At 42.8% G+C, this 9,366-nt stretch overlaps 1 pseudogene across 1 annotated transcript; it reads right to left on the bottom strand.

Annotated features, from left to right (window-relative positions):
- Positions 1-356: 356 nt before the first annotated feature.
- Positions 357-708, bottom strand: LOC309803175 (protein BEX4-like; annotated as a pseudogene). The gene has a single exon. The product of its transcript is annotated as a protein BEX4-like (transcript).
- Positions 709-9,366: the final 8,658 nt, after the last annotated feature.

Genomic DNA, 9,366 nt, shown 5'->3' with positions numbered 1-9,366 from the left:
CCTTACTTCAGTTTTCCCTTTCGCACTTAGCATCACCTGACACTATAGATTTTTTTTTATGAGTTTTTTTTGTTTGTGTCTCTTGTCAGGCACACATGCGTGTGGGCATGCACACACACACAGTTTTTTTTGCTTTTTAAACTGCTTCATCAATTTCATATTATGAGAAGAATATTTTTTTCCTATAACTGGGTGAAATTGCCCTGCTGGACAGAAATTTTTACACTGAGACAAAACAATACTCAGTTAGAGACTGGTAAGTAGAAACACCAAAAGATTTACAGAAAAAGTAATCACAAAATTACAGACTTGTAGAGCAGAGGCCACATTGTTATCCTCAGGGGAAAATTTAGGATTCAAGGTTTAAGGCAGAAGTCATACGTGATGACTGTCAGGCTCAGCAGTTTGGAAGCGCACATTTGCTGCTCCCCAGTCTTTCTCCTGATTTCCATCATCTGCCCTACGTACTTGTCTACATCCTCTCCCACTTCATTGTGATCAATATGCCTGTCGGGCATGGCCCATAGAAAATTAGGGACAAGTCGCCTAGCCCCGCCCCAGCCTTACATTTCCTCCAGGCTTCTGGCCTAAGCCCCCTCCCAAATGATGTGATTCCTCTCCACTCTGCACAGGGCCCTGGTACCCTCCTTCATTCTGGGCATTTTCCATGTTGAGTTTTTTTACTGCTTGTTCTTTTTTGGACACCATTGCTCCTGGGCCTATTCTGCTGTCTCCTCCTCCTCCTGATTTTCGACATGGGTGGGTCCGGACATTTAGATCTGCAGACCTTCTCCCCCTCAGACTCCTACTCTTTGGGGCTGCCCCCACCCAGCAATCCCTCAGGGCCACTGGGAGCAGGGACCAAGGAGGGAGTGAGCAAAGTTAGGGTCTACACACATACATGCACACACACACACACACACACACACACACTTGAATAAGCTCCAGGAGACCAGAGATTGGTTTCTTTTGTTCATGGCTGTATCATCAGGCTCTAGAACACATAGCAGAGCACATAGTAGATGCTCAATAAATGTTTGTGGAATGATGGACATAATAAATGAACATCTTGCCCAGTTTTCTAAATGTGTGGTTTACGGACTCTTTCTAAGTCACCTGGTTATAGTATTGTCGACTAAAAAATTATGCACAACCTAAAAGTTGAGAGTTATGTTTTATTCAGCAGGATTTTTAAGACTTCAAGCTCGGGAGGCAGCATCTCAAGTAACCCTGAGAGAATTGCTCCAAGGAGGCAAGTGCGGGAGCCAGGATATATAGGAGTTTTGCAACAAAGGGCAGGTAGTCTAAACATCAAAAATTATTGTTAATTAAAGAAAACCAGATATGTCATGTTAAGGAATTTAGCGCTTTTCTATGTATGGGAAGAGGCAAGAGTCTGGGCTCACTGAAATCTTTCCTTTGATATGCACCTGAGCTCTCTGGGGCCAGTATCCTGTGTTTTCTCAGGGCTCACCATGGGGAGTGGCTGCAGTCTGATGGCTACAAGATGGCAGGTATTCTTTGTCTCCTTCCTGAGTTCCCTCAGGGCTCACAAATTCACCTTGGCTGGTGGCTGCAATCTCTGATGATTGTGACATCCTTTGTTTACTGATATGGCAGGCAATATTTCATTTCTCAGTATGCTTATGGAAAAATGCTGAGGCCCACTCCAGACCTCTTGAATTAAAATCTCTCAGGTTTTGGGGTCAGGAAATTTTCATCTGCTTGGAACACAAAAGTTTGAGAACAACTAATCCAAGCCTAACCCAGTCATTTCACAGGAAGGGTATGATGGCCAAGATTACAGAGCTAGTTTGTAGAAAACAAGGACTACAGCTACCATTTCATGCTCTTTCCATTGCAAATTATTTTCATTTGTAGCATCCAAAATGGTGTTAAGTTCTCCAAAATGGTGTTCAGTTGGAAAATGACACTAGTCTTTGGGGTTCCTACAAGGAGGCCATACAACGCTAATCAAAATATTTATTTCTGACAAATTGTTGCAAAATGAAAACAGTAACCAAAAAACATGCAAAATTGTAAAGATTATATACAATTTTCAGGAGAATATAAATTTTAATAGTAGAATTTTATCTTATTCTTTTGACCCCAAATTTTCACCACTACATTTCCCTGCTGTACTAAAGAGTAATAATTCATTTAAGTGATTTTTACTGAGCACCCCTGCTCTGTTCTAGAGCAGCAATAACAAAAAGACAAAGTCCCTGCCCTCATGGAACAGCCACTGGGGAAACAGTTGGGGAAACAGTCAATAAACACAAAGATAAGTATATAATTCAGAGAGTCATTAGTGCTATGAAAGAAAAATGAAGCAAGTTACTGAGATGGAAGGCAACAGGAGCAGGATGGGAAGGGAGAAGGGGTGCTGTTTTTTATATCAGGGATTCAGGAAGGCCTCTCAGAGGGGAGAGCATGTGAACAGAGACCTGGATGAGGGAAGGAAAGAAGTCAAAGTAAGGTCAAGTGCCCTGAGTCAGAAGATTCATATTCAGGTGATTTATTAAGAAAAAGTTCCCCAAGTGTCTGTATGGAGAAAAGAGAACCCTTGTGCACTGTTGATGGGAATGTAAATTGGTGCAACAACTATAAAAAAACATTATGGAGGTTCCTCAAAAAAAATTTTTTTTTTGCGGTATGCAGGCCTCTCACTGTTGTGGCCTCTCCTGTTGCGGAGCACAGGCTCCGGACGCACAGGCTCAGTGGCCATGGCCCTCGGGCCCAGCCGCTCCATGGCATGTGGGATCCTCCTGGATCGGGGCACGAACCCGCGTCCCCTGCATCGGCAGGCGGACTCTCAACCACTGCGCCACCAGGGAAGCCCCCTCAAAAATTTTAAAGTAGAACTGTCATATGATCCAGGATTCCACATCTGAGTATTTATCTGAAGGAAGTGAAATCACTTATCTTGAAAAGATATCTGCACCGCACATTCATTGCAACATTATTTACAATATCCAAGACATAGAAACAACTTAAGTGTTCATCAACAGATGAATGGATAAAGAAAATGTGGTATGTATGTATACAATGGAATATCTTGAAGCCATTAAAGAGAAGGAAATCTTGCCATTTGCAGCAACATGGATAGACCAAGAGGGCATTATGCTAAGTGAAGTAAGTCAGACTGAGAAAGACAAATACTGTAGGATTTCACTTGTATGTGGAATCTAAAAAAAAAAACCAAACTCATAGATACAGAGAACAGATTGGGGGTTTCCAGAGGCAGGGCGGGGGAAGGTTGGAAAATGGATGAAGGTAGTCAAAAGGTACAAACTTCCAGTTATAAGATAAATAGGTGCTGCGGGTGTGAAGTACAACATGGTGACTATAGTCAATAATGCTGCCTTTAATATTTGAAAGTTGCTGAGAGTAGATCTTAAAAGTTCTCATCACATACACACACAAAATTGTAACTATGTGAGGTGAAGAATGTTAACTAGACTTATTGTGGTGATAATTTCACACCATATGCAAACATCAAATTATTATGTTGCACTCCTGAACTAATACAATGTTGTATGTCAATTATACCTCAATTTAAAAATCATTATGTACATCTAAAACTAATACAATGTTATATGTCAATTATATCTTTATTAAAAATTAAATTTTAAAATAGCTCATGGGAACAATATTTCCTGAGTTCTTGCAAAAAAAAAGAAGGAGAAGAAGAAAGAAAAAAGAAAAAAAGAAAATGATCCCAAGAGAAACTAGTAAGGGAGTTGGGGAAGCAGGATAGGGAGGGAAGAAAGACAGGAAAGGGTGCGATCTCACGGGCCTCAGCCAGGTCCTTCAGGAGACCTCTGGAATGTAGATTATTGCTCAGAGTTTAGAGTTTATCCCAACTGGAGTCGAAGGAGCTGGGTATTCATACTTCTGCAGCAGTTGAGGACTGGGCAGGTTGGTGCAGGAGGAATGTAAACTCCCGGTCAATTCCTTTTGCCTTTGCCTAAGCAAAGCAGCTCTAGTACTGATTTCATTTCCTTAGGCTATATACCCAGAAGTTACACTAAGTGAAATAAGCTAGACACAGAAAGGCAAATACTGGATGATCTCACCTACATGTGGAATCTAAAAAATTGAACTCACCGAATAATCAGAAAATAGAACAGTGGTTGCCAGGGACTGGGAGTTGAGGGAGATGGAGAGATGCTGGTCAAAGGGTACAGATTTTCACTTATAAAATGATTAAGTTTTGGGGATATAACATACAGCATGGTGACTGTAGTTAATAACACTGTATCGCGTGCTTGACATTTTCTGAGAAAGTAGGTCTTAAATGTTCTCACCACCAAAAAAAAAGCTAACTTTGTGAGGTGATGGATGTGTTAATTAACTTGATTGTGGTAATCATTTCACTATATATATATACATATATATACATATATATATATCAAATCATCATGTTTAATTGTGAACAACAAAAAGAATATATTTTTGTGCATTTCTGAATTGTTTAAATTAAAATTAAAAGATTTTTTAAATCATCATGGGACTTCCCTGGTGGCTCAGTGGTTAAGAATCCACCTGCCAATGCAGCGGACACAGGTTCGAGCCCTGGTCTGGGAAGATTCCACATGCCGTGGAGCAACTAAGCCCAAGCGCCACAGCTACTGAGCCTGCACTCTAGAGCCCACAAGCCACAACTACTGAGCCTGCATGCCACAACGACTGAAGCCCGTGCGCCTAGAGCCCATGTTCCGCAACAAGAGAAGCCACGGCAATGAGAAGCCCAGGCAACACAACCAAGAGTAGCCTCTGTTTGCCGCAACTAGAGAAAGCCCACACACAGCAACGAAGACCTAACACAGCCAAAAATAAATAAATAAAATAAATAATATAAATAAATAAATAAATAAATAATTTTTAAAAATCATCATGTAGGGCTTCCCTGGTGGCACGGTTGTTGGGAGTCCGCCTGCCGATGCAGGGGGCATGGGTTCGTGCCCTGGTCCGGGAGGATCCCACATGCCGCGGAGCAGCTGGGCCCATGGGCCATGGCCGCTGAGCCTGCGCGTCCGGGGCCTGTGCTCCGCGGCGGTGAGAGGCCCACGTACCGCAAAAAAAAAAAAAAAAAAAAAAAAAAATCATCATGTATATCCTAAATATATAGGATTTTTATTAGTCAGTTATACCTCAAAAAAAGCAATTCTAATCACCCAAGAATAGTCCTCCTAAGAGAGTTATAGGTGTTGGTCATTAAAAAGCAGGCAGAGGGCTTCCCTGGTGGCACAGTGGTTGAGAGTCTGCCTGCCGATGCAGGGGACACGGGTTTGTGCCCCGGTCCAGGAAGATCCCACATGCCGCGGAGCGGCTGGGCCCGTGAGCCATGGCCACTGGGCTTGCGTGTCCGGAGCCTGTGCTCCACAACAGGAGAGGCCACAACAGTGAGAGGCCCGCATACTGCAAAAAAAAAAAAAAAAAAAGCAGGCAGAAATCGTTTACCAAAGTGTCCCAGAGGATTTAGGCAGAGCACTGACAGGGTCCAAATACAGTGTGTTCAGGAACTGAAAGGCTAGGGAGGGGGGAAATGGTTGGAAATAGGATTGTGATACTGGTTTTGAAGCCAAATCCAGCCTCTGTACCCCGACACAAAATTAAATCTTGGAGACAGAGTTTCGGGCGAAGTAGAAAAGAATAGCTTTATTGCTCTTCCAGGCGAGGGGGCCACAGCGGGCTAGTGCCCTCAAAACTGTGTGTCCCTGCTTGGACAGCGTAGTGAGATTTATAGTAATGGTTCAAAGAGGGCGTGATCAGTTTGTGGACATTATTCTGATTTGTTGATGGTGAGGTAAGTGGGAGTCAGCATTATAAACCTTCTGGTTCCAACTGGTCTGGGGTCTACATGCTGGTGGGCAGCATACCATCGTTAATCCTTAACCAGGACCTTGCCCCAAGGCTGCACTATTGTTTCTCTTGACTGTTTGTTTCTCCCTTATCTCACATCCCCTCCCTTCTCTAATTAACAACTTCTTGAATCTGCCCATTGGAACACAGGGAAGGTCATGGTGGCTGAATGAAGCCTGTTTCCTGTAATCAAAGAAATGGGGGACACAGAAAAAAGGCTTTTGTGCCCAGGAGTCCCATAGGGCCTTGCCAGTATTAGTTCCCAGTATTTCAGAACACCATTCTATTTTTTTCATTAAATAAACATGTATTGAGTACCTATGATGTGCCAAATGCTATGCCAGCCCTGAGGATACAGTGGTGGACAATGGAGACACAGTTACTGTGTCCTTTGGCACTTATAATCTGACCATGAATAGAAACATTAATTTCAAGTACTACAGGATACAAAACAGGAGAACATAAACCAATTTGGGAGTCAGAGAAGGTCTCCCTGAGGAAGTAGTATCTAAACTGAAAGTGAATAAGATGTAGTCAGGCACGGCTGGGCTGGGGGAAGATAAGGAGTGGGTGTTTCAGGAGGTGGAACCACATGTTCAAAGGCCAGGAGGCACAAAGGGTGTGGTGAGTTCAAGGAACTGAAAGAAATCTGGCATGACTGGGGCAGAAAGAGTGACGGCAGCAGGTGAAGATGGGGATGAAAGGAGTAAATCAGGTTGAGGAGTAGCTAGTGGGCCAAGTTGAAGATGATATACTGCAATCCAAGGACAATGACGGGATTTAAATAGCACTTGGTGGTTAATTGGATGTGGAAGTGGTGATTGGCGATGCTGGATTTACAGTACACGTTTCTAAGAAAAACTAAGAATGTAGGAGGGAAAACAAGTTTTGGGGAAAGTGTTTTGCCACTTTGCTCTGTTTTAAAATATTAGTAGTTTAAGATGCTTATTTTGCTATTTCAAAAACATCTGAAATCTGAGTATTATGTAAAGTGAGATCCCATTTTTGTTCCTCATATATATGTGTGTGTGTGTGTATGTATATATATATATATATATATATATATATATATATATATATATATATATAAAAGAATGTGTACAAAATTGTAACTTGTTCCACTAAAAGGAGGATTACAGAAGGCTTTCATTCCCTACTTTGCATATTTCTGTATTGCTTGAATTTTTATGAGCATACGTTTTTAAAATAATGATTAAAATGTTGCCTATAATAATGTGCAAAGATGAGAGAAAAGGAAAATAAAGGAGGGCTCTTTTTACAGATGAATGCTAGATAGAAAATATATGGGACTTCACTAGATAGAAAATATATGGTTAAGACTCTGCGCTTCCACTGCAGGGGGCATAGGTTCAGTCCCTGGTTGGGGAAGATCCCACATGCCATGTGGTGTGGCAAAAAAAAAAAAAAAAAAAAGGAAAAAAAATATAGAAGAAATTACTGAATTAAGAAATCACCCTTTTGCCATCAGTGTGATAATTGATTCAGGTGGGAATCATCAATGGATGTTAAAATCATTAGGAAAGATTGGTAGGAAACATGATGCCCATAGTAGGTTGATTGCAAAGAACTGTCCGGAGGTGAGGGGGGTGGGGGGGTGGGGCCTTCAAGATGGCGGAGGAGTAAGACATGGAGATCACCTTCCTCCCCACAAATACATCAGAAATACATCTACATATGGAACAACTCCTACAGAACACCTGCTGAACACTGGCAGAAGACCTCAGACTTCCGAAAAGGCAAAAACCTCCCTATGTACCTGGGTAAGGCAAAAGGAAAAAGAAAAAACAGAGACAAAAGAATAGGGATGGGACCTGCACCTTGGGGAGGGAGCTGTGAAGGAGGAAAAGTTTCCACACACTAGGAAGCCCCTTCACTGGCAGAGAAAGGGTATGGGCAGGGGGGAAGCTTCAGAGCCACGGAGGAGAGTGCAGCAACAGGGGTGCATAGGGCAAAGTGGAGAGATTCCTGCACAGAGGATTGGTGCCGACCAGCACTCACCAGCCAGAAAGGCTTGTCTGCTCACCCGCCGGGACGGGTAGGGGCTGGGAGCTGAGGCTCGGGCTTCAGAGGTCAGATCCCAGGGAGAGGACTGGGTTTGGCTGTGTGAACACAGCCTGAAGGGGGCTAGTGTGCCACAGCTAGCCGGGAGGGAGTCTGGGAAAAAGTCTGGAACTTCCTAAGAAGCAAGAGACCATTGTTTCAGGGTGCAAGAGGAGAGGGGACTCAAGAGCACCACCTAAATGAGCTCCAGAGACGGGTGTGAGCGGCAGCTATCAGCATGGACACCAGAGACAAGCATGAGACGCTAAGGCTGCTGCTGCAGCCACCAAGAAGCCTGTGTGCAAGCACAGGTCACTATCCACATGCCTCAGAAGAAGCGGATTAAGTCTCCACAATCAACTTGATGAACCCTGCATCTTTGGAATACCTGAATAGACAACGAATCATCCCAAAATTGAGGTGGTGTACTTTGGGAGCAACTGTAGACTTGGGGTTTGCTTTCTGCATCTAACTTGTTTCTGGTTTTATGTTTATTTTAGTTTAGTATCTAGAGCTTATTATCACTGGTAGATTTGTTTATTGACTTGGTTGCTCTCTTCCTTTTATTTATTTATATATTTTTCCTTTTTCTCTTTTTGTGAATGTGTATGTGTATGCTTCTTTGTGTGATTTTGTCTGTTTAGCTTTGTTATTGCCATTTGTCCTAGGGTTTGGACTGTCCGTTTTTTTTTGTTTGTTTGTTTTAGTATAGTTTTTAACGCTTCTTATCATTGGTGGATTTGTGTTTTGGTTTGGTTGCTCTCTTCCTTCTTTCTCTCTTTCTTTTATTATTTTTTAAATTTTTTATTTTTAATAATTTTTTCCATTTTAACAACTTTTATTTTATTTATTTTTTCTTTCTTTCTTTCTTTCTTTTTTCTCCCTTTTCTTCTGAGCTGTGTGGCTGACAGGGTCTTGGTGCTCTTGCTGGGTGTCATGCCTGAGCCTCTGAGGTGGGAGAGCCGAGTTCAGGACATTGGTCCACCAGAGACCTCCCAGCCCCACATAATATCAAATGGCGAAAGCTCTCCCAGAGATCTCAGTCTCAACGCTAAGACCCAGGTCCACTCAATGACCAGCAAGCTACAGTGCTGGACACCTATGCCAAACAAATAGCAAGACAGGAACACAACCCCACCCATTAGCAGAGAGGCTACCTAAAATCATAATAAGGTCACAGACACCCCAAAACACACCAACAGACACAGTCCTGCCCACCAGAAAGACAAGATCCAGCCTCATCCACCAGAACACAGGCACCAGTCCCCTCTACCAGGAAGCCTACACAACCCACTGAACCAACCTTACCCACTGGGAGCAGACACCAAAAACAATGGGAACTACGAACCTGCTGCCTGCAAAAGGAGATGCCAAACACAGTATGTTAAGCAAAATGAGAAGACAGAAATACACAGCAGATGAAGGAGCAAGTAAAAA

The sequence above is a fragment of the Mesoplodon mirus genome (genome assembly GCF_964341445.2).
Source record: "Mesoplodon mirus genome assembly, chromosome: 4".
Lineage (NCBI taxonomy): Eukaryota > Metazoa > Chordata > Mammalia > Artiodactyla > Ziphiidae > Mesoplodon > Mesoplodon mirus.
Note: the sequence above shows the minus strand (reverse complement) of the source record. Positions and strands in the feature narration are given on the sequence as shown.